Here is a 23,632-nt window from a genome sequence, read left to right as displayed (position 1 = left end):
GTTGCTGTTAGCTGCCTATGATTTGCAATGCTATTTGCAACATATGGATCTAGGAGCAAGGAAGTCTTGAAAAAGTAAAATGCATTCTTTTTAGGCTGCTTTTCCACTTGCATGCCTTTGCAACATCATTCTCAGGGGTTAATTAGGAATCGCATGCTCTGGTGCCTCCCATTAATTAACATTACAGACTTCCCAAGCTGTGCTGCTAAGCATCAGTGCAGGGAAGACTGTGTGTGTGTGTGTGTGCGTGTTGGTCTCTGCTGACATGCAAATGTGTGTTCATGTAGCACTTACACAGACTGTGTGAGCATGAAGGTTGTAAATGGCTTCACTCTACTGCTGGGAAACTCCTAAGCTGATATCAGACAGATCAATGCACACATGTAAAACCTCTTTCTGTTCCTCTTCTCATAGACAAAATATTCTGGTTGGGATAATATCCCCCTTTGTCGAGCCCTCCGTTGAGCCTTATGTATCTCACTCTATTCTCTGTTTTCCATTAAGCTCCGGTTAGCGCATCCTATTTTTGCGCATTGGCCATTATCCCTGTGCAGAGCAGTGAGGGACACTGATTAAAAAGGAGAGAGTGAATTCTCCACTCTTCTCTCTGTGCCCTTGCTTGTGTGCTGTGCTGAAGTCACACATGTACACAGCCATTAGCACATCGGAAGTCTGGTGATTTAGCACTGTTATCAAAACTACTATTTCTCATTAATATGTTCTATGTAAGTTGGATCTTGGATCTTTTATCATTTGTATAATAACCCAAAACAAAGAAAATTGGACAAATAGCTACCAAAGTAGAAAATCACAATGATGCCTGGCCATAAGAACAGGACTGTCAGGAAGCTGTCAAGCCACAGTGCCTGATGTTTAGGCAGGAAAAAACAGGGCAGGGATTGTACATCACTATAGCATTAAAGTACCTTCTTGTTCCTCTGTGTGTGCATGTGTGTGTGAGAGACACAGAGAGAGAGAATATATGACAGCTGAACATTTTTTCCTTGTCCACTGATTTCCCGCTAACAGAAAATGACTAGATGTATCGTCATGTGGGGAGGAGAGGCACATTCCCCAGATACCTTTTTGAATATGTTGTTTTCTATACTCTGTTAAATGATGTAATGTAATGATAAACTGCAGCATAAATAGGCTACAGGGACACACCCAGGCAATTTACAACAGGTGCTATCAGTCTAACTCCATTACAGTGGCAGTTAAAAAACATCTGCACTTCTACAGTAGACAGCCAAACTATACACACAATGTGTTTGCTTCACCTGCGCAAGGGCTGTTAAGCCATATAACACAGACGTACTGTACTTATGATATCATATATATTCATAAATCATATATATTTATGAGTTAAAGATCTGAAGGTGTGAACTGAATGTGACTTTATCACATTTTTATTTGACAAATACTTTAAGTGATAGTATTCTAGGTTTTTCAGACAGATGAAACTGTGCATAATCTGACTTTACATCAAGATAATTTGTTAAATCTGACGTTTTTGATTTTCTTCTCTTTTACTTCAAAGCCAAAGGAAACATGTTTAATAAATGTGCTATTCAGAGTATTAAAATAAAGTGGATGTACATCCTAATGAAAGTGACCTCATGCCATTATTAAACCGATACCTTCCAAATAGAAGGAGGCATGTGATCTGACATGTTACCTCATCCTGTTTTCATTATCCACTTTTCTGTGGTTCAATTTTCACAGAGACATGATGTCTTTTATCAGGAGGTGCTGTTTTTTCCTGTAGCCGAGGTTAATGGAAGAGCTAATGAACTGATCACATAATATCTGATCTCTCTGCACCTGCTTGTGTTAGGTAGGGGTAGGTAGTGACTAAATCTGTCCAAGGTTGTCCAAATGGTAAAAATAAAATATATGTTCTTCCAAAAAAGAATAAGTTCTAGACCTCTGTCTCAATATTTTATTTATGTACATATGAGAATTGATAACAGAGAAATTAGTAATTTACGGATACAACAAGTTTCTGCCAACTGAGATCCAAACTCAGACCCCCTAATGTGATGTTGCTCTGCTATATATCTAAGACGCACAGGTTGATGTGCAAACTTGACAATCATCTGTAGTGATATGAAGCTCAAAGGCATTGGTCTGAGGAATTTGGTAAGAAGAAGTAGCGGATTCACACTCACTTCCGGGGCTAACATCAAAGTTTGTTCTGGTCGTAACATGGGCATGGTTAGGACACAGGTACTGCAGCAGCTTCTTTAAGTTGGAAACAACAGCTTAGGAACATTCTTCTGTGTCGATTGGGATTTTGTTGGTTGGTTGGTTTTATGTAGTAGTTAGACATTAACTCTCTCAGAGGATCCTTCATTAACTACACAAGTGTTAGCCCCGTAACATTTTAAAAGTTGTGAATATAGCTCTTCCATATTCAAACAAATAAAGTTTGCAAAATAAAGATGGTCATGTTTGGTATTTTAAAACATTCATTTTAACACTTGCACCTCAACGGATTGGATTAAATGCAGGGTCCCTAGTTTCGCAGCAGTCAGTGGAGTGCTTTCATGAAGACTCTCCTGGTTTCAGCCAACCGGTGTGTGAAGGCCTACGCAGTGGGGGCGGGGTGACATCAACACTTCAGAGTAAGAAGTTCGGTGTTAATATTTATAAAATTACACTTTGGACTTATACACTTTGTTTTTATACTCGGTTTTGACACCAACTACTTATCAACTGAGAGTCAAATATAATGGATTTGACCCTATCCAGATTATAATTAACTCTGCTGTTACTCATGTTTTACTAACAGCAAAATTTTTACTCTTCTCAATTTGCTGTGTATCAGATTATCCTAGGCATGGTCAGGCCAAGCAAGCTCTGATTTACCAAAATGGCATAGGTTGTCAGAGTCAATTGTTGTTCATGCTATAGGAGTTCTTGCAGGTCTGTCGTAAATCGAGAAATGATAGTTTAACTTTCCGTTAGTGACCTCCTGATCCCTGCTAAGGTCATGGGACAGCTGAGGTTCCCTGAGAAAAGTTTATCAGTTCTCTGGACAGATTTAAAAATCTTTATCATCCCAAAAAATGAGATGATGATCGATTTTCTTTGCTGTATTTTCTCTTTTAAAATATTGATGAGAGCACTGTATTTGACAGTGTTAAGCATGTGTTTTTATTAAAGGATCTGTCCTCCCTCTCTAGGTCTTTTCAGTTGTAACTGTAGACCTCTGGGAAGGCTGGGGGTGAGCAGAGCTATGATAATTACCTGCCCATTCTCAATCCCCAACTCATATGAATGCATGGTCAAGACTCATCGGCGTCAGTTTTTAATGCAGTGGAGATCCCTACGGCGTCATAGTTCAACGCAATGGGGGAAGCCCTGGTAGGTAAATGATATTTAACAGAATAACTAAGGACGTGGTTGGGGTGGATGCGAGTGCCAGAACCCGGACTTTGAACCATGAGACTGGTGGTTTGTGTCCCATATGAAACAAAAAGTCTTAACCCAAACCCATAATTTTTTCCTAACCTTAAGCAAGTACCTTAACCAAATTGCAACATTTCAGTTAAAAAGGGCCAAAGGGCTTTGACCAAGTGTCAATACGTGACAGTTAAGGGAGTGAGAATGTGTTGGAATTACATGAGGTCACTACACTGCATGTACAGTCCTACAGTCCAGTACAGAAGAAGTGTGATCAACCAAAATAATTAAAACCACCTTTACTATTGAATTGGCATAAAAATACATATCATATTCATAATTAGATATAGCTCTGACCCAGCTCTTCTGAACTGTCAGATTGTCATCAAGTTTAGTACACCACAGAAACAATCTGGTCAAGCCAAGCCCAGCATCCTTGTCCAGTCTTGATGAAAATCACTGACTGCTGTTAATTTATGCACCCTGATACATACAGCAAATTGCTGTGATAATAAGATGCCCTAATGAGAGATGTCATTGTTAAAGGCCATGTTGTGGGATTCTAACTAAGGAGGGTATTGATTGGCTCACACCTGCCTGTGGAGGGATGACAGTGATGTATTGGATGAAGTTGATGAGCTGACAGATCTCAGCAGCAGGTCTGCAGAGGGTTAAAACCACCAGTCACAGCACATTCACACTGAGAGTGTAACATGAGGAAAAAGGGTTTCTGAACCAAACATCTCAAAAACTGTGACCAGATATCTCTGTGTTAATTAAATATTTATTAGAAAAACAATGTTTTGTATAATTAAAATCATAAAAATAAAACTCATGTCATTCTAAGGTTAAATGGTAGAACTTAACATACCTCAGAAGGCTATTTCTGTTTATACCTCATTGTGAAATGGCTTTGTGCCTCCAGGTTTGCCACCTCTTAGGCTAGTTTACGCTTTTTGAAAGCTTTTCATAGCATTTTGTTTGAGGGTGGAAATAAATACTGGGTTTCTTTCCCCTTTATTCTGAATTGCATCCAAAAAAGTAGAAAGTAGGCTTCAAAATTGCGGATACATCACAAATTAAAGTAAAAGACAGTTTCTATCCAAATGGCAAACGATTTGGAAGGAAATAAATGGATGAATGAAACTGTCTTTAAAACACACATACTGTTTTCCATTTCAAGGCTCACGACACATTTAAAAATAACATGTCTACTATGTCTCCTGAACAGATGATAATTATCTAGGTGTCTCAGTTATTAAATGTGATAGTAGTTATTTCATGCCAAATTCTGCCAGCTTAACTTTTACTGATTGTGTTGCAGTCTGGAATTCAGTAGACCTTTTGGTTTTCTTCGACATAAGAGGGCAGACAAGATTGCTAAAGGTTAGCAATCTTTGTGTAAAGGTGTGTTATGTGGATGTACATTTTCTAGCAGGGACTTTACAGTTTCTTAAAAAAGTCCCAAAAACACAGTGGTCAGTATTTGGTGAGAAAATGAGGGACATTATAGGGATTTGGGTTCTGCCCAAGGACACTTCAACATGATGACAGGAGGAGCCAAGGATTGAACCACCAGCTCTGTGATTAGTGGACGACATGCTCTACCACCTGAGGGATGTATTGGTATACTCATGGTACACAGTATACTGTACTTACTGTATGTAGGGCATAGTACCAGTACAGTAAAATATGTTATACTAAATTATATTTTATATGACTGACAAGCTACATTTTCCCAGTAAAGTAAATTGTATAATTGTATATGTACTTAGTAAAATATAGAGCTTATGAGTAGTTGATTAATCAATTAGTTGAATACCACAACTCACTGGATTTACTGCTCTCTTCTGCTGTATATGATGGAAAGTGGAAGTTTAGGACTGGTGGTTCAACACAACATGAACTAGTGCTCCTGGAATGCTTTGTGGTTATATTTCCTTAAAAGCTAAACAAATAAAAATAATAATAAAATATGCAAGAAAGCACAGATTTATAGATAGAATATGAAATAATTATTAGTTGTGGGCTTAATATAAACAACTGTATTATGGTATATAAAAGATACATTCTGTGCTCCTCGCTGTTTTGGTTTTGCAGTTTGAAAGGTAATTCTGGTTTATTACAGCTCGTATCATTTGGACAGGTTTGGCTACTATTCCTTTTGGTAATGACAACAAGGTATTTAATGGGTTACCTATTGAGATCTTGGAATATGGCAACATTGCTAAAAAGTAGCCAGATGGGGCAAGAAACATGAGCAGTCACATGATCGGACAGGTTGTAAACAAACCCCCAGTTTAGCCAAGGTTATTTAGAGAAAACAAAGGCAAATGATAAAATGTTGACCCAAATAGACCAATGTAAACATCCAACATAAATTCAAGACCAACTTCCAGGTATAACTTTGACCTACTATACTGGCCGGAGCAGGTTTCCGGTGCAGTGTTACCTTACAACAAAGTGGTTTAGATAATGTGGTAACACGCTGTCGGCTTGTTTATAACCTTGTTTGCAACCTGTCTGATCATCATTGAATTTCTTGCCTCTTCAGACTTTATTATAGGGTGTCAACATATTCTCAGTTTTTAGCAATTAACTTGGTGAGTAGAATGTTGTCACAACAGGTAGAAATGATGGCCAAAGCCACAAAAAAAGACCCAAGTTAAACTACACCAGAAAGATCCTTTAAACCTTGACAAGGTGTCAGAATAAACCGCAGAGCTTCTGCTTCCAGCAGCAGGTACTGTTCTGACTCACCAGCCATACGCTGCGTGTCACTGACGTTCAGCGTCTTTTGCCGACTCACTGTCGCCGCTGACACTCACTGCAGCTGACAACCTGACGCTGGAATAGTTCTTCTTAATGGCCGTCATCCCAGTTACACCAGCTCTTAGACTTTACAATCCACACTTGTACACTTGAACTTGTACCAGGCTATGTGTTTTACTCAAACTTGAGCTGTCTGTTAATGCGCTGTTTTTTTCCTTCCTGCCATATCACACTTGAGGATGCATCACCATGGAGACTAATGAACTATCATTTCAGATATAGAGCAATGTCTTTGAAAAGCCAGGTTGTGTTTTTGGTAGGTTTGTTTTTGCCTGCAAGGTCATAAACATAAAAGCTGTTATTTTATTGCATATTTCAATCTTTGTGACGGACAAGCTCATTCAAAAATGGTCCCCCTTTTCAAACTGATTTTTACAAGCCACATGCTCCACTCACAGGCTCCCATGTAGCACACATAGGTGCACATTCAATGAGAGTATTTCACTTTTTGTTACTAGTAGTATCTGCAAGTGTGGTTACCTACTACAGGTCCCTAGAATTCTGGTGACATTAACAATACACTACTTCCTCTATAAACACACAAAATGACTTATGTTTACACTTTGCTTACAAGACGCCCCATTCCAATGGTAAGAATTACTGCCATTTCTTAAGTGGCCATGTACTAAGCCAGTTGTTGCAGTATAATATCTTCTGTGGCTCTGGAGCAGATTCGTCAAGCCTGGTAGGGTCAAGGGACTGACAGTGATCTCCTCATGTAATCCTCAAAGAATGTCTGCAGTTAGACATCCTATGTTCATACAGTGACATGCGTGCTCTGTGCTCTTGCACATGCTCCTTTCCTAATTAAGGGTCTGTGTATGATGTTTGTTGTAAGGTTTGATATTACACGTTATTTTATTATTCAGCTCAGGAAAGTCAAGTCAGTGGAGGTTCTTACTTTACAAAAATGATCAGCAGCAAGTGACTTTAACTGAAGGGAGGAAAAATGTACTGAAATCTCCAACTAGTTGGAACTGATATTAAGAACTTGTTCTTCCATTCAAACAAGCTTTAAAAATGTAAAAATGTCTTCAGACAAAACAGTATATCTTGGTATGGTTCCATGGAGCAGAAGCAGTTATGTGTGGTGTTAAGTTAAGTGTGATTCTAGTGAAGATCCACTTTACACACAAATCTTGGTGCAATTTTCCCCTTGGGTCATAAGGGGCAATGCATTATGGAGTGACATTCACATCTATAACCTGCACAACCCTGCCATAGGGCTGTGACAGTTCACTTCATTAAGTCCTCAGTACATTTGAAGGTGCGTCTCAGATACAGGGCCAGTGTGAAAGGACGATGGTTCACGATGAATTAAACATGGCAGGTATAAATATAGACTTGTTGGGACAAAGGAGGCAGTATAGTATCTCATTCCCCCACCTTCTCACGTCCTCTGACATCATCGCCTGACTGACAGCTGATGGCAACACTTTTGAAATGTTTCAGTTGATTGACAAGGCAAATATATATATATATATATATATATATATATATATATATACGAAACTTAGATATTTTATGACCTTGTAACTCACTAATTACTCCCATCATAAATTGTTATATGTTTTACATTTATGTTATATGTCATATGTTTTAATGTCTGCAACCTTGTTAATTGTGCTGCTGCCTGTCTTGGCCAGGACGCTCTTGGAAAAGAGATTATTAATCTCAATGAGTTTTCTTTCTGGTTAAATAAAGGTTAAAAAAAAAAAAAAAAAACTTAAAGAGGTGCTATTATGCTTTGTGGCTTTTTCCCTCTCCTTTATTGAGTTATATATCTTTTTTGTTCATGTAATAGGTTTGCAAAGTGAAAAAGCCCAAAGTCCAGCCCAAAGGGAGTTCCCATGTCCCACAGAAAACTCTGCTCTGAACTGCCTGAAAACAGCTCGTTTGTAGTCCCTGTGACGTCACAGGGGTGAAAGCTAAATGCGCCTCATATAACGCTCACCAATCGGCTATTCCGACATGAACTCAAAAACACCGGTGGAAAAACCAGCAGTCAATGGACATAAAGTTGTTCCTGTGATGTAGAGACAGAGCTCAGTTAAAATTTTATGGATGAAAGATACTTTTGTTACCGGCTTCTCACTGACCCGCCCTTCTCTGCTTCTGATTGGCTGGTAGTCCTTAACTAGGAACTGTACATGTGCAACTCCCAACAAAGATCATTTAGAGACAAGATGTATCACTCCATAGCTAAAACGAAGCCTTCAACACAGGGTGAAAAGATGAGCTGCAGCAATGTGCAGTATGACAAAAATGTGGTGTTTGTTGAAAATTAAACCATATAAACCTGTTCTGGTATAACCCCCTAAATAAAATACTGAACCTGAAAATGAACATAATACCAACCTTTAAAGCATGAGGTGATATTCTATATTTTCCTCACTGCCAACACATCCCATGAAAACTCCAAAGCCAAGAATGAATTGATGGTATTGTGTGTGTGTGTGTGTGTGTGTGTGTGTGTGTGTATGTGTGTGTGTGTATCCACAGTCTGATATATCTTATTCTTCTGTACCAGAGCTGCATTCTTGTCACCCAATGTTGCACTGGGTGACATGTTACCATAAATACAGAGTTTCTTTATAAATAGACATTTTACTGCTGATTGAGTAACATTTGCTAAAACTACAGTGCCCAGCCGCTTTGGGATATTAGTGAACATTTTAACAAATGAACTAACTAAAATTATTTTTAATCAATTAATTGTTGATTTAAAAAGATAGAATAGAACGGTTATTATTCAGTACCTTTAAACAGCTGCTGTGATATATTTTTGAGCATTGTGTTCGGATTCAGCATTTAGCAGGAACATTTGGTGTGTTTAGTCTTCCAGTGGCAACAATAGAGTTAACCGACAGATTGGACTCCAAAGGAACGTGGGTGATGACATGATGAAAAAACTGGAAGACCTGTCCTGTTTCTTTTTTTAATGATATCTGATTGTGTATTTGTATACATGATGTATGTATGATTAACACATTCAATAGTGTGCACCAGTGACACTTTCTATGCAATGCAAATCAGATGTGGACCATATCCGGCTTGCTTGCAGAGCAGTCAATGAAGAGAAATTAAAAAAATTAAAATGAGCTGCAGTAACTCAGGTCCATCTATCCAGAAACTTTAAAATACACTCCCTCAGAATGTACAAGACAGGTTAGAAACAGCACTCTAACTCATTATTTACTATACAGCGTGTCTCAGAAACCTTTAAGCACCACTCAGCCACTTTGGCAAATAAAAGGTAGCTGCAAGATACAGAGGATACAAATCAAAGTGAGTCTGTGAAGCGTGCCAATGCCACCTGTCCATCTCCAGAAAGTGGCTGTCGCATTCTTTGGGTATAATTTAAGTTTTGAAACCACATTCAGTCCACTTTACACACCATGCTTCCCACAGTGCACTAGCAAAGTAACTGCAAAGCCATGTGCAGAAGAGATTTCTGAGGTTACACATGTTGAGCTTTTTTAGAATTATTTTGATTTTAAGCAGGATGAAGGTGCATATTCATAATCTAACAAAAATCACAAGTTGACAACGTACAAATAAAAAACAAAACAGTTAAGATTTCAAAACATACATGAGTTCCACAAGTATAACACTGCTGCTTTTCATTCAGCAACAGCTCACTAAGATTTTTAAATGTAGAGTTTGACCAAAGTATAATTATTTGGATGAAATGAAGTTGGCAGTGGAGGACAGGTGTTAAAAGTCTTACTGGAGTCAACCTAAAATTTATAGTTTGAATGAGTTATGAGGAATGAGGAAGGCATGAAGGGAAATCTCCCAGCATGCACTGGGGCAGCAGACTGATGGACTCAAGTCTCATTTTATGTGTGTTCCTGCATTGTCAAGTCAAGTCAATTATTTATATAACATCAGAAATTTGCCTCAGGAGCCTTTACAATATGTACAGCATACGATAGCCTGTCACTAGAGCCACAATTCAAATGAGGGAAAACTCGCTTTAATGAGACTGGGGAAATGTCAGATCATTTCAGTGTACAGATGGGACAGCTCCTGTAGGAGACTATTCCACAAATCACTTACTGACATAAATACAGTTGAGAGGAGTAAAGCTTATGTATGTTTTGTAGAGACAGAAGCATCTCCAACTTTGGTTGGAATTCATCGGAATGTGTCAGATTTTAGTCCAACTCATATGCCTTTTGGATGCACTTAGACTTAGCTTATGTGAGAGTAGATTTGCCCAAGATGCATTAAGTGACTTGTGCTTTCACATTTGATGCAACACATTTGGTTTGGTGAAAATAATGCTCAAAATCTGTTTTTTTGTGACATCTTCGTATATTTTGATTTGTAATATAATTATATAAGAAATAATAAAGTAAATATAACTGTCCAATCAATGAGTTACCTGTCTGTCATCATAAATGCATGTTTACTCCTCTTGATGGTTTGTAAAAAGCCAGGGTGACCATCAGTCAGGACACTGAACCATGGATTGCTATCGATTCACAGGTCACAGCTTGCAAAGACAATTTCGGCAATGTTAAAATATAATATGGCACCTTTATATATATATATTATAAGTAGCACACAAATACATAAATAAATTATATAAATGTTGCAGTTTAATGGTTTGCCTTAGAGTTTTAGTGATATGAATGGAATTACACTGACTCACCATGAAAATATTTAGTGATAGTCAGTGCCCTAAAAATTGGGTGGTGGTTAAATTGTTTTCGTGGAGTTTTACATTTCACAATGTTGAAACACCTTGCTGTTGTCATTTAGCACACACTTTGGCCATAAACATGATGTTACTGTATTTAGTGAGTGCCAGTGAGGTGACCTAGTGATAAAAGACCTTGAGATAATGGAAATGTTCCTGTCTGAGCCACAGGGGAAGTACAGGTTCCAGGCATAACTGCTGACTGCACAGAACAATGCAGCATCCAGGTGCAGGCTGGGAGGCTGTAAAAGGCACCTTTGAAGAGGACTCTGCTGCTCCCCTGAGGTAGAAATGCCCTCACTTTAAGGGAGGGACTGGGACCAGTTTAGTAACATTATTCTCAAGAGAAGCTTCTGTGATGCTTCTGTTACCGACATTGTTTTAGATGATGGTGATGACGATGAGGAAGAGGAGAACAATATGATCGGGATGCATAGCTAAACGAGAACTGATGATGATAGAAAACAACACTGCAGATATCCCATTTGGGGATTCTCTATCTCTCACACACACGAAATAGGAAATAATTTCACGTAAGCATTTGTATTCAGAGCATTAGTGTGTGCTTAATGTGAAGCAATTCCCACTGCATCACATTCTTAGCTTGCGTGCCCAGTGATGTAAGTGTCAAAAACTTGATTTGGTTGGAGTAGGCGCTCGGCACACAGAAGACCGAGCTCTTGAAACCAGCGGTCCGCCTTCTAGCACTCATAAATAATCTGAAGATCTGATTAAAATGAAATGAAAGCGTGTCATCATTAGCGCGTAGCGTGGGTGGAAGAATTAAAACGAGTAGAGATGAAAAGAGCAGATTAGCTGTGATGGACAAGGCTAACACACTCTTGCCCATCATTGGATTTTCATGCAGGTAGTGGTAATTTCAACTTTTGTTTCGAGCATTCCACACACACTTTAGGTATCACTGAAGCAGCCCTGAACTGTGTTGATACGGAAAAATTTAAACCCACTGGCACATGGCCCTTGGACAACTCTAACAAGTCAATTAGAGTGATTCAGAATGGCTTGTTAAATAAGGCTCAGTAATTAATTAAATCTCTTTATTGATGATGTCTAAAAGGTTCGTGTTGCAGAGGAGGTGTTGTGCTAATCTTCAAATCTAATCAGAGAATGTGGCTTGTTTATTTCTCTGGTGGAAAAAAGATCGAGTCAGGGGCTACAGGGATTGCAGGCTGCGTTCTAATTTAAGAAACATGCTCTTATTTTGTCAATCACAGTATACTCCTGTGCTGAACCACTTTTAGTGATCTCATCTGATAAAGACAAGATATATTATACCATTGATAATTCGTTGTACTGTACACTGTGCAGGCGTATCCATCATAAAAGCCACTGTGTAGTGGCCTACTTGTAAATGTAACCTCTGAATTTAAAGAGGACCTATTATGCTTATTTCCAGCTCTACATTTTTATTTTGGTACTCCACTAGAGTAACGTTGCATGATTCATGGTTCAAATCCTTAAATATCCAAACTGGCCTTTGATGCAGCTCCTCAGTTCATCCTCTGAATCAAGCCTTGTTAGCTCCTGTCTCTTTAAGGCCACCTCCTTAAAGTCTATTTTCTTCTGATTGGCTTCTTGTGAGCCGCTGTAACCTACAATAAGTTCTATTGCGTTCCATTTACCTCAGAAGTTGAAACTTGGAGCTGGGAATGACATCCGAGTTGATTACGTTTCAGTACACAACAGATTTTATGTCGGAAAACCAAGATTAACACTTCTAGCCATTGTTAGCAATAAAAGTTGATAACGCATCACGTGGTATTTTGCACATACTGACACTGCAGAAATGTTTTCGCAGATATAAGTTGGACAGTACTGACTATGTAATGAGACACAAAGAAAGACAGAAGTGGGATAAACAGTATATTACCACACCTTTAACTCTGTTGATGCTTGAAGCAGCCACCTTGGATTTTGAGATCGGAGTTGGTGAGGTTCTCCAGACTTTGCGAGTTGCAACTTACGTGGCCTTTTCAGTTGAAAGTTTTGACTAGGAGCTCAGAAATTCCGACTTCCCTGTACAACTGGAACACACCATTTTTATACAGCCAATGCTGTGACCCCACACCGCCACGTCCTCCTGCTGGTGTGTTCGACAACATATGGCAGTATTAATAGATATATGGGGCACTGAATTTGATGAATTTACTGTTTATCAGGCCACAGATGAGACAATAAATTGGTTACCTTAGACGGATGTGGAGTGTTGGCATGGCAGTTTTACTTGGGGCCTCACTGATTACTGTACAAAAACACATCTTTTCTAACTTTACTGATTTTGTTAAAACTGGATCATTTTTTCTGGAGTTTGTAGATGGACAGATGGCTTTCAAGTAACCTTTAAAGTGGCTCAATTACCTTAGCTGACTCTGGCCGGACTGGGCGCTCGGGCACCTGTCGACTGTTGGTGTTTACACCACTAACAGAGGAGCTTTTGTATCTGCTAGCTAATAGGATCACAGGCTGCAAGGCTAAGTGAGCTAACTAGCAGTAGTTAGCCTTACTTTAGCAACACGACATAGGCCTACTGAACAACCTCCAAAACTTGAAGAGTATTCATGAGCAGAGCAGTCTCGCACAGCCACACCAATCTTCACACTTTGTTTTAGCACTGCGCCAGCGCTGGAGAAAGGGCTATGAGCAGAGCAGTCAAATACTGAGACACACTGAGTGTATAGGGAGCACTTTAAGGACTTCTCAACCAAGTTGGCTTTAACATTGAGATTAAAAGTTCAGTCCTGCCTTGGAAACAGCAGTTGACAAAACAATCTCACCATTTAGTGGTTGATCTGGAGCAGCTTTCGATCAAAAACACAAAAGATAATATGACGTCCCGTACCGCCACTGAGTGGACCTTATGGTGAGATTGTTTGTTGATTATGGTTTCTAAGGTCAGAATTTAACTTTTAATCTCAAGTTCTGCTGAGTGCTTCACACTGATTTGTTTCTATTTTAGTATGTGGCTGCAATTAATCCAAGAGCAAATTAAAGTTTTGCTTCTCTTGTTCAATCTCTTATCCGCACAAGCTCTCTTTTTCTCTAGTTGTTTTTAGACTAGTTGCAAAGCTCACAACTTAACTTTGTTTATTATTGAAGTCAACAAAGAAAAAAAGAAACCCTCAAACTAATAGAACCAACCAGTGTTGCTGTTTCAAGCTGTAGCAGCTGTGAGCGTTTGACCAGTGATTGACTGCAAACTCTGCCCTGATAGTATGAGGCCAAAGCAGGGACTTTTTGAGTTCAGGAACTATGGCAGAGGAACTAAATATATGGCAGAGGAAGAAATTTTAAATAAATCTGTGGCTCTGCTAACTGATGTTATGATGTGATTTCATGATGTCTGTGTAAGTGTATTGTGAATAAATGAAGAATTTGATACCTAAAGTCAGTGTTTAATTGTACTGATGGCTGCGTATCTGGTTGCACTATAATACAGCATGTACCCAACAGAAGGCTCCCAATATATTTATCTTTACATGTGCTGTAAGTACTGATAAAAGTGATTCTGATTCTGCTTTTTGTTTATCAACAAGAAAACTAAACTAGCAGTGGCTGGCACTGAATCCTTACACTCAGCCACATGCTTCCATATTCACTGTCAGCATCTGCAGAACCAAGCACTTGTGTTCTATCTTTAACAAGTTGGCTTTGAGCTTGACCAGCTGTGACATTTGGTGGAACCTCAGGGACTGCAGACACAGCATTCAAGCATTACACAACCTTTGCTAAATAATTCAGTGTGTGCTATGCATATTATATTGTGCCCAGAGTTCCCACTTGGCATCCTCATCTGCCAGTGGAAGGGCTTTCAGTTAGGCCAACATTTGCTTCTCGTTGTTTCCAACCCGACTGCAGCCAGTGCCTTAGCTGTAGCTGCGAAGCAAAGTCTGCAAAATTGGTTTTGGTTATAATTGCACATGCAATACTTGAAATATTACAGTGAAATGAAAACTTGGGATTTGAGTTGCAGCTAACTGTGCATTTCTGGTATATGATGGAAAGTGTATTTTTCATGTTTTCTAGCTCTAAGTGGACAAAGCAGGAGTTATAGTACAAGACAGAATTTGGACTAAACAGGACTAAACAGTACAGAACGTCTAGGGGGCAATTTTCTTAATGATGTCAGACTGACATCAAAATTATTTTGTTGCTGTAAATTCTAGGCAAATTAAGACTTTTTTCAGTAACCACATCATACCACTCAGTTCTATTCATCCAACAAAAAATGTTTCACCTCTGGAAGAATTCAATAGTTACAAGGACATTTTACTGAAGTGAAGTGAAGATTGTAAGAACACAAAAAACGTTCAGTAGCATAACATCTTAGTGCAGTGCAGATCTGCAACAGAGCTGAGATGCTGTGGCTTCAGAATGTAGCAGGGCTCAATATCAGTCAGTCAGGCTCAGGATACTTTGACTTGGACAAATGAAAATGACTGACGTGTCCATTTCCAACAGGTTACTGCATTGTCTCTTCCCTCTCATTTCTCTCTGCATAACATAGTTACTGGTCAGCAGGTGTCACTGATTAGTAACATAGATTGGTTCTGAGTTACCATGAGGATAGGGTGGCTAACTTTTTAGGCTTAAAAAAGTTATAATTATTTTTGTGAAATTGCCTAATTTGCATTAGAATAACTTAAGAGCAAAATTAAGACAGGCCAAACACAACGAGCAAGTCTGGCACCTGATGTCGTTGGTCAAAGTCTTGTACTAAGACATTTGAGATACAGTACACAAATTTGCTATTTACATACCATGCCATATCAGTCTACCAATATGTGATTAACATGTTATTCCAAAACCATTAGCATCAATATGCTGCTATGGCAGCTTCCAGTTTTACAGAATGACTTTCCAACAGATTTTGGAACCTGGGATTTGCTGCAATTCAGTCCAGTCCAGCATCCCAACACCTCACAATTTACAATCCAGTCCCAACATTCACTGCCAATCCAGGACATAGTGTGTCCTTTATGTTGCAACTTAGAAGTCAAAGTGTAGATGGGTGTGATCTGTGATGCACATCTGTTTGTCATGCAGGACATTGGAGTCTGCAGTTTGTGTCTGGTCCTAGAGTCACAGTTGTATAACACCCAGCAGTGCATTAGTTTTCTTACCTTAAAGGGGTCATGTGTAGTTTTCACTGGCCTCTAGTAGTGAGGTTTCAGATTGCAACCACTACATTTCCAAGCGTGTGCTCGTGCGAATGCTCTTACTAATGAGCTAGCACTTGGCATCGGCCAAAACAGATACATAACAAGACTCGGCCTCACACATAATACTGGAAACTCAGCTAAATTCCCACTGCAACTAACAGTAATATTATTATCAGCTTGACAACAGCTGGTCCATTCTCGTCACATGGTACGTTGGCCTTGTGTATAAATAAAGCAATGTCAGCATAGCTAAAATGTATTGGCTGATTTTACCCATTAATGTAAAATGATCTGTCCCTCAATTTTACCAACACCATAGTAGCCATCCACAGATATTGTAAAAAGTAAGATTTTTTAAAACGCTGGCAATGGACAAGAAACAATCATTGAACATAATATAGGATTGTGCAGATTTTTGTCCAATAATGGCGTTCTTATCCTGTAACGATTGTTCAGCATGAAGGGCACTGATGTTTAGCGATAAGGTGTGGCTCACAGCCACCAGTTCATCCCAAATGTGTTGAATGGGGTTGAGGTCAGGGCTTTGTGCAGGCTAATGAAGTTCTCCCACACCAAAGACAAAAAAAAAAAATCTGAACCTGGTTTTGTGCACAGCAAAACAGAAAACAATATTCCCCAAACTGTCAAAATATCAGCAGATCTCCCTTAACCGCCACACCAGGGCGGTTTGTTGCTGCGTCAAGCAAAAACCCTGTTCAAACCCTGCGGCCAGCGCAGCGTAAACGGCTTTCTATTTGAAAGGGCCATAAGTGTATACATTTGATATCTACTGTTTCATTATCATTAACTCAAGTGATCATAAATAGGCATGTGATTAGGAAATGTGACACATTATTACTGGCTGCTTTAGTTAGAACTGAATGCTGTTTTTCCTTATTGCTGCCTCCAGTCAGTGGGAAGAATTAATCTTTTGTTTCCTGACAGTAATGTGGGCAGCAGACTCTGGAGATGGACAGTTAAAACCCAAATAAATCTGCCATTTTCAAAGGAAGATTACAATGTGTCTCGTGGCTCACTAAGTGCAAACACTGGAAGGGAGATATCATTACCACAGCCTAATTTATTTCTTCAAGGAGTCGTGTATATGGGTTTACCAAAAGAATAAATACTCACTTGGCAGAGAATTTCCAAGGGTTATTAGTATTTGGGGTTGACAGTCTGTGTGAAATGCCATTATCTTTCAAGGCACACGTTTTACCTAACCCCTTGGTATTCTGGTGACGTGCTGTGAGCTACTGTATCAGTGGCAATCATGCTTTGGAATTTCTGAGTTGAAAGCTTTGCAACCGTTGATGAGAGAGCCAGCTGGACTTGGTGATAAGAAAAGTTCATTTCAAAAGAACACAAGTACAGTATAACTACATGTGGCTGTCAGGTGAATGATTTTTAATGAATGCAAGACTGTTTCTGACCGAAACTTTACTTCCCTCCAGTCTCTCCTCTTTTCTTCTCTGTACATTTGTGAAACAGATTCATAAAGCACCGGTATATGTTAATTTGCATTGCATCTTGTCTTTCTATTGACTCTGTATGCAATCTCTAACATTTTGCAGTTTGGCATTCTTATTGAATGTCAAACGGTTCATGCGGAGGTGCGTGTTTATTTTCATCTTTAGCATAATCTTTGCCCCTGAAATTGACATCCTCTTCTGCTCCGATTGTGGGTAAGTTTCATTCACAAAAATGTTACCATAGAGTCAAACGAAAACCTTTAACTGCATGTCTTCTGTTTCTGCTGCCAGAAACCAGCAGGCATACAGATAACAAGTTCAGCAGTGCCAATAACTTGAAACAATAAAAACATATTGATAGTACAGCTGCCAATGACATGTGAAATATACCCATACAATAAATAATCTAGAAAACCTTGCAATAAGCGGTCAGACCTGATAACGATGATGAGAAATTTGCATTAAGTTTGCCTTTTTAAAATATTTTATTTCAGCTATTTTCTGTATAATATTCAAACCCAAAATCCATGTAGATCAAGGTATTATGATTCTTAAGTCAAGCAAGTGTTTTTCCAGCTTGGAGAAAGGCAGACAGTCTGTGCATGACTCAAATGACAGGTCTGGACTTGAGAATTTTGTTCATTCCTAAGAGATAATTGATGAATTCCGCAAATTTTCTTGAATCTCACCGATGTGACACTGAAGAACGCATCTGTTCATATGAGTGTTTCTTCCACGAGGAGCAATGTCTCCTCACTGCACATACTGCATTTTAAGTGATTGTGCCCCTCTCATACAAGGACAGCGCCTTCCCTTTCATGGCTCACACTTCTTTTTAACACAAAACTGTCAGGAGGACTGGCACAGATTTTCAGAAGAAGAGCTGATTTTCATGGTTGTGACTAATGCCAGCCCCATACCTCAAACACTGGTCTGCTATTAATTTGAATTCAGTCCTGTTTTGGAAATGGAAATACAGTTTGGGCCACACAATTACATGTTCATCATTTGTCAAAGAAGACAACATAATGACAGATCTTGATGGTATAATCTTAAATTGAGCTGACCTTTATTTCAGGTAAATATCATATTAGCTTGCCTTAAAATAACTCACACAAATGCTGCAGTGGTACAGTGACTATTACTGTATCCACACGAGTCCACCTAAGTTTCAGAGTTAAGCGTGGTAGAAGAAAGCCATGCATTTCATTATTCATCGGGTTACAGACGTAGGACATTACTTATACATAAGAGCCTTAGCTTGTTCTTTTTCAGCGACGAACATTTCAATATTTAAGGAGACAAGTGCAGAGCAGTGCAGAGACCCATGGTAATGTTTTAAAGATCACAAGAATGAGCTACTTTTTCTCAGCTCTTATAGGCATGCACTGATTTGAGGTTGAACACCTCTGGACATCATTTGAAAATTCTTTAAAATTCTTTAAACTTGACCTCATCGGAGACTATATGGATTTTTGGGAGGGACAGTAGTTGCCAGTGGTACTGTTCAGTGTTATCTGGTTATTTTTTTATAAGCAGTGTCAGGCAGCAGCGTCGCTACAAGTAGCGCCGTTACTAGTTTAACTACATTTCTTTTTCTGAATCAAATAGCTTTTCAGTAACAAAGCTCTTTTATTGACTGAGTAGCACGGTAGCTTCCACACATGCTACATTTTCCCAAGCATTTCTGAAGGATCAGTAAGTGACGCCACCGACATCACGTACTGATCCTTAGGCTGATGTCTGCGACTTTGCTGCAGGAGAATAAAGACACGTGAGATGAGATGAGACATTTCTCTCTCTCTCTCTCTCTCTCTCTCTCTCTCTTTCTTTCTCTCAGGCCTATTGCCATGAATGTTTAAGTTGTTTAGATTGCAATGTTGCCAGAGCACAAATTCACATATAAACAATAAAAAAGATATAATTAATAAATAATAAAATGACATTATAAAACCTAAAGAAAGATGAATAACAAGACAATATAGACCCTGTGATGGACTGACGACCTGTCCAGGGTGTACCCCACCTTTTGGCCGATGTCAGCTGAGATTGGCTCCAGCCCCCCTGCGACCCTGTACACAGGATATAGACCTATGTTACGTTAAAAATATGCCTTGTTTTTTCAAAGGTACAATTATTAAAATAGCATACAATATTAATGCTAATGATGTGATAATTAAGTAACTTTATACAAACAACAATCCGTTTGTTGCATGAGGAAATCTATATATATGTAATATATGTATATTGATATATATATGTATATATATATAACCTAACCCTCAAACTCCCAGGCCTCTGATAGAGGACCCAAGCTTGAGGATGACACATACCACCTCCCACCCCTTGCGGGAGGTGGATTATTTTTTTTTTTATATGACCTAACTCTACAATATTAAAAGAATTAAAGTAGCTTAGATGTAACTAAGCCACTTTCCATGTTGCTGTAGCATGGCTTGCTACATTTTCCATGTAGCTTGCCCAACACTGGTTATAAGTGGGCTAACAGTTGCAACACAGCACAAAGGGCAGTATTTTTAACACTATATAATATATACAATTTTTTTGAGATCAGGCCATTCAAAACAACCATTATAGTCCTTTAAGACTGCAGTACACAATATGACTACATTGTTTTCTTTGGTAATATATGTGAGTCCACCTTTTGCTTTCCTATGTCGTTGGTTTATTACAATATATACAGTATATATTTATGTGACAGTGAAGGTAATGATGCAGCCGCCACATGGACAGTGGAAGGAACTCTGTGGACCATTGTGGAAGCAGGGGAAACTTATTCCTCAGGGTGCAGAGTGCCATCCAGACGCTGCGCTGGCAGCTGTTTGGGATTAGCCAGAGGAGTTCAGTAAAGACAGCTGCTTGTAAAGCAATTCATTACTATATGAATCCCTGTGGCACTGGATAACCTCAGAGACCCAGACATGACCCTTATACCCATCGCGGCTGATAAACCCACCACATGGTGGAGGATCAGAGGAGACAAACTCAGTCACAAAATAAATATGTCTCTACGAAATGCTGTCTTAGTAAAGCAGGAATGGAATTCTGGGATGTGTCAGAGTTACTACTCTTTCTTTTAACCATGTACAGGCAAGTTTCTTGAACAATGTTATTGAATTATTCATAACAAATTATTCATTAAAAAAAGTAATTACTTGTTTTGTTTTAAACATATGAAAGAGACAACCTCAATAAATAAAACTGTAGGTTGGCGCACCCTCCAACTCTGAACTAAACTGCACTGAACTAAACGATTTCTGAATGGCCTTACCCATGGCTAACATTAGCTGGTTAGCTAAGAGACAAAACATTTACATTAGACAACTTTGGAATTATTGGGAGGTCATTTCTTCTCCTTTAGTTGAGGCTAGTCGCCTCCCCACACACCCAGGGCCTGTGTACAGTTCTGTTGACTAAAGACACAAAGTACACAAAACAGTACAGTTACTTAATATCAAATTGTAAACCTTAAACTAATTGTCACAGAAAAAACTGCTGTCCTCTTTAATGTTTTCACTTGCAGTGATTTACATTACGTTCTGAAAATCTTCAACAAAACAAAATGAAGCCAATGCATTAGTTCACGCAGAGCACTAAAGTGGTGCTTACCTCAGCTGAGTAGCATCAGCTGATTCATTCATGCCGGGCAATCACTTGCTCTTTCCTCAGTTGTATTGCTACCAGCTTATTAGTCACTTCTTGTCATATTCATGCAGGCGTGGTGATTATAACCTTACACTTCTTCCATGCAGGTTACCCGATGACTCTAAATCGTATCCCGCCTCTTACCTACTGTGTGCTAGGGTTGGCTGGATAGATGAATGGACTTTCTATTACTCTGCTGATAAGTGTGCACACCAACGGCATTTGTTACAGCAGCTCCACCACCTGAACGTACAGTACTGCTTATGTGCAAAGCTTTTGGGATTGTTGATTTGACTAAGATTAATGTTCATGCATGTATTTATTAAGCAGGGATTTGCTCTCTAAGCAGAATCCTCGTCACTGGTCAGAATCATTAAGAACTGCATCAGACAGCAGATACAAATCTGGCTGTAACATTTGCTATACCTGATCAATTCCTTGATGTAAGTGTCTCTGACTCGACTAAATAAACACATAAATGCAGGGCAGATAGTGCATGGTGTTTGAGTGCAAATGCATTTGAAAGGCCATGAAGAGCTTAATTTAAAAGCAGCTGTTAAGATGAATTTGAAAAGTAATTTTCTGACAAGTTCTGAGAATCCTTTGGACAATAGATTTCTACACACTGCCTGTCTGATGTGACGATATGTATTACAATGACGGGCACGCAAGGAAGAAGAACAATCATGTGTGGCAGAATGCTTAAATTAAAGCAAACTAACAGATACTGCTAACAGACCAGAGAGGCCAGAAATGAGACAAATCAATTTACGTTTTTGTATTATTTTGTTTCAGCATCCTCATCAGGTAGATCTGATTTGAAATAATGTTGTTTATAACATCATAGAAAAACAGCACTAGTGTGTTGCTAATTGCTGGACATGAGGTGGCACCTTTTAGGACATTCCTGAATACTGGTCTTTATTTGAGATAAACCGGATGTACATTTGCCAAACCAACCAGTTAGTTCTCTTCCTTAAACAAATTTTATTTGTAAGGGTGTTGTTTCCACCCCTTGTGGCAGACAAACTCCTAAGCCATGGCGCACCAAGCACAGTTGCAGTGGGTGTTTTCTGCTTTCAGATAACAGAGGGAGTGATGAGCCCATTAAGGCTTGGTGCACAAGAGTAAGGCCAAGAAGATGCACAAGGATGAGATTTATTGGTCGTGTTTTGGTGTAAGGAACGAGGGCTAACTGGTTGGTATGACAAATGCATGTGCTTCTTTGTTGCTGTGGAAAAAATGTAAAATACAGTATGAAGCAAAATGAAAGCTTAACCAGATGATGATGCTCAGGGATCTCCAAAGTCATCACAATTCATCCAGAGGGAACCATTCATATCTGTATTTAATTACAATAAGTTCAAAAAGTATCATGATAATTCAATCTGGACTAAAGTGATGGACTGACCATCTGACTGACATTGTCATTATCTCCTGGATGCAGATCTGATTTAAAGGTGGACTGCTATAGAGGTACTGGTAAACTATATTGCCATGGATGTGTTTTTCATATTGTTATATCACATATCTAGCACTTCTTTATAAATGTTTCTGTAAAAAAGCAGAAGCAGGTAATGTTGAAGGTAATGTGGTTAAACAGGCTCACCAATCACCATTAATCAGTCTCTCTCCATTTTTCCCTTGTTGAGATTTTTTTGACATTGCCTGCTTTACTGCTTGTTTCGGCAGTGATATATTTGTGGTTGGCATTTAACTCTACTGCCAGGGCCATTGTGCCCACATTTGTGGCTTCTTCATCTTGACTATTTGGTTCTTTTCTTGTCAAAAATGCTATATCTTGAAGGAAAAGTGGTTCCCTACACACATGTAATGTAACTACCCGATGAATAATGCTTACAGGTCAAACACAAATATATAAATAAGGGGGTACTTTTTAAAAACAATTATTGAGTATTTTCTTTCTAAGCCTGTGTTAATAACAGAACTGGACCTGCTGAACTAGGCAAGTTTAGGGTTAATTGCCTTGATTTGAGGAATATTGAAAATGTCTTTGCTTTCCATGGTCACACTATTCGAAGTACTCGATAACTTAATTGTCATATAGCCTGAACAAAAGAGAAAAAAACTAAATATCTGTTTTTCTGTTTTCAGTTATCTTATTGAGCATTAAATATGTTAATTAGTATGAGACAGACACATTTACTATGGTCATGCTTAGTAGTTGCTGTGTACGTGTGTATGTCTCTTTATACAGACATTTAAGATTGCGACTATTTGTGCATGCCATTGTGTTGTCACAAAAGTATTCGGTTGTGACAGTTCCCCATACCATGACATTTGAGGTGGGCTGTTTCTGAATGTTTGGCACAGACACAAAACAAACAATGCTGTCACATCCTAGA

At 38.9% G+C, this 23,632-nt stretch overlaps 1 protein-coding gene across 4 annotated transcripts in view; it reads left to right on the top strand.

The window, feature by feature from the left end:
• LOC123974193 (inactive dipeptidyl peptidase 10-like) overlaps window positions 1–23,632 on the top strand; it is a 220,028-nt gene that overhangs the window by 134,698 nt on the left and 61,698 nt on the right. The window lies entirely within an intron of this gene.

The sequence above is a fragment of the Micropterus dolomieu genome, linkage group LG07, assembly GCF_021292245.1.
Source record: "Micropterus dolomieu isolate WLL.071019.BEF.003 ecotype Adirondacks linkage group LG07, ASM2129224v1, whole genome shotgun sequence".
Lineage (NCBI taxonomy): Eukaryota > Metazoa > Chordata > Actinopteri > Centrarchiformes > Centrarchidae > Micropterus > Micropterus dolomieu.
Note: the sequence above shows the minus strand (reverse complement) of the source record. Positions and strands in the feature narration are given on the sequence as shown.